Here is a 3,460-nt window from a genome sequence, read left to right as displayed (position 1 = left end):
TACTACCCACAGACCAAAAAGAAAAAAAAAACAACAAAATAACAACAATCAAAAATATATACTCACATTATTTTATGGATGAATTCTACCAACTATTTAAAGAATAGATAATCTCAATCTTATATAAACCAGAGAAGACTCTAAAATTTATTTTGTCAGTTTAGTACAATCTGGCTATCAAAATAAGGTAAGAACAACTACTTTGGGAAAATGGAAGCATCTACTAAAGCTGAAAATATACACACATCTGATAAACACATCTACATATCTATGCAAAAGAAATGTACATGCATAGTTCACCATTAGGCATGTACAAGAATGTACATGTACTATTCATAATAACCCAAAGTAAAAAAACTACCCAAGTGTTCAACAAAAGAATGAATAAGTAAATTGTATAATCTATAGCAATGAAAATGAATAAATTACAGCATGGATAGGTATCATATACATAATGTTGATAAAAAGAAACCATATCAAAAGAGTGTATAATTATGGTTCAATTTATATAAAATTTAAAAATATACGTAAAACTAAAACTAAGGTGTTAAAGTTAGGCTAGTGGTCACCTTTGGGGAAAAGGTGTTAACTAGAAGGGCTCATGAGGAAGCTTTCAGTTGCTAGAATGTTCTGTTTCTTGCTGGTTACCCAAGTGTGTTCATTTTGTAAAACTTTACTGAGGTACCGTAAGATTTGTACACATTTTTGTATGTATAACTGAACAAAAATTTTTACTTAAAAAATAAGGACAGGTAAAGCATGAAAAAGGAAAACCACAGACCCATCTCACTTATGAAAACAGTGAAAATATGCAAAAATACTCTTAAAAATTTTAAGTGAATCTAGCAATGTGTAAAAATATCATCATATCAAAATTGGGGGCTCATTCTCTCTATGCTAAGATGGTATTATATTAAAAAGTCAATGTAAATCATGATATTTGCTAATTCTAGAAGAAAACATTCATCTCAAAAGATGGTAGAAAGCATTCAGTAAAATTCAATTTCTTTAATGATATAAGATTAAAATCTACAGCAAATATCAGAAACAATATAAGGATGCCTGCTATTTCTATTTCTTCACAAAACTGTTCTACAAGTTCCAGTTAGAAAAATAAGAAATGTTTTAAAGAATAAGAATTAGAAAAGTAAAACAAAGTTAGCATTATTTCCCAAGGATATGGTTATCTACAAAGTAAATTCAAGAGAACTTACAGAAAAGTCATTAGTTGTATTACAGCAAGTCAGGTAAGTTACTGAAAATAGCACAACAATAACCAAAATTCATTGCATTTATACATAGCAGCAACATACAATATAATTTTTAAAATACCATTATATAGTCTCAAGGAAAATTATAAAATATGTAGAAATAAATTTCACAAAAGATCTATAAGATTTTATGAAAATTTTTTAAAATAATCAAAGACATAAGGGAAGATCTGAATAACTGGAGAAATAAGCCATGCTCATGGACTAAAAGATTTAATATCAAAATAGAAGTCATGTTTCTCAAATATATCGGTATATTTATATTCCAAATAAAAGTCAAAAGGGCTTTTTGTTGAACTTAAGCTAATTCTAAAACTTAGTATGGAAGAGCAATGGGACAAATATAGCCAAGGTAATTCTGAAGAAAAAAGTGGGAGATTCACCCTACCAGATATCAAAACTCATTAAAAAGATACAGTAATTAAAATAGTGACTTTGGCCCAGGGATAGACTAAAGAATAAAGGGATAGACCAAAAAAATAAAGCACATCTAGACACATGTATCAACAGAAACAGTACATGATAGAGTGGTATTATAAATCAAGGGAAACAGATGTACTATATCAAAAATACTTGCATATTAGTTACCAAATCAAAAATAATAAAATTATTTTATTTTACACATAAACAAAAATAAATTATAGGTGGTATAAAGACAGAAATGTGACAAGTAAAACTTTACAACTTTAAAAAGAAAATATAAAGTATCTTTCTGACCTTGGATTATGGAAAGATTTCTTAAACAAGATCCAAATGTACAAACCATAAAAGAAAAAACTGACATATTCCATTGTATTAAAACTTAAAATTTCAGTGCAATAATAGAGGCCATAAACAAAATGAAAAGAAAAGCACAAATTGGAAGAAGCTAATATGTGTAATTCAAATAACCAAAAAGAATTTAATATCAGGAAAATAATTTTAAGATAACAAAAATCCCAACTCCTGAAAAACAAAGACAAATAACCAAATTAAAGGTAAATAAAGTCTTTAAATAGGCAATTCACAGAAATAATCCAAAAGACTAATAAATATATGAAAAAAATACCAAAGCTAACCAGTTATCAGAGAAATGCGAAATTAAACTGGAAAACACCATTTCACATCAAGCAGAAAGTCGAAATTGTAGTGTTGCCACTGTTCAGAAATTAAAATGTAATTGAAGTTTACTAATCTTAAAAACTAATGTCGATTTAAAAAACTCAAACTATAAAAACATGAATAGATGATATCATTCATGTAAAAAAAATAAAAGGTCATAAAAAAATGTAAAAATGTGTAGAAATAATTTAGATTAGTGATTATAGCTGAGGAGGAAGAAAGAGGAATGGATGACGAAGAATAGACAGTGTATACAATTATATCTGTAATGTTTTGCTTCTTAAACTTGGAATTGGTTTCACGGATGTTCATTATTCATTGTACTTTTTTATATGCTATAGTATTTCATGGATACATATTAAAAATAATAAAGAAATAAACCATGGGAGGAGAAAAGGAAAGCATATCATCAACTAACATCTAGAAGCCTTATCAGAGACAAATTATTAAAGTTTACCAATATAATAAAAATGATCACTAAAATGCCATTAATGATCTTGAAACAAAGGCAATAATTATCCAGCACTCTTTAAAACCAAACTCCAGTATTTTTAGATATTTCTATAAAAAATACTACTTTTTAAAGTGATAGTCTAGGAAAATGGAACCAGCTATATTTTTCACATTTTATTGGAAACTATCTTAAAACAATCATTTCTGAAAGCTGATTAATATCTCTTTATTTAAAATATTTAAAGAAACTTCACATCTTATAGCCACAGGTCACTACATGCCATATGTTAATAAACCCCATTGTTTTCTGCCAGTCCACATTCTGGCCCACAGTCTCCCCTTTAAACCTCCCATAGGCTCTGGAATAAAACCATATGAACTTGTATGTGACTGTAAAGTTCAGCTGTCTGTTCCTAGACCTAGCATAGGCCTCCCACAGTTGGATAGGAGCATTCTACTATGAAGCTTTCGCTGAGAAAGCCTAGATTGAAATAAAATAAAAAATTTGACAGGTATTTACCATCATGGCATAGAGTACAGTAGAGCTGTAAAGAGTACTTAACTCTGTACATTCACAAATATACATACTTAACCCCACTTTAGCAGTGACTACAGGGACTATGCACTAGCTAAAA

At 28.6% G+C, this 3,460-nt stretch overlaps 1 protein-coding gene across 1 annotated transcript in view; it reads right to left on the bottom strand.

The window, feature by feature from the left end:
* The window catches only part of THADA (THADA, armadillo repeat containing), a 285,149-nt gene that overhangs the window by 215,798 nt on the left and 65,891 nt on the right, over positions 1 to 3,460 (bottom strand).

Source organism: Pteropus alecto, unplaced genomic scaffold, assembly GCF_000325575.1.
Source record: "Pteropus alecto unplaced genomic scaffold, ASM32557v1 scaffold131, whole genome shotgun sequence".
NCBI classification, from domain to species: Eukaryota; Metazoa; Chordata; class Mammalia; order Chiroptera; family Pteropodidae; genus Pteropus; species Pteropus alecto.
This window is presented reverse-complemented; position numbering and strand designations above follow the sequence as displayed.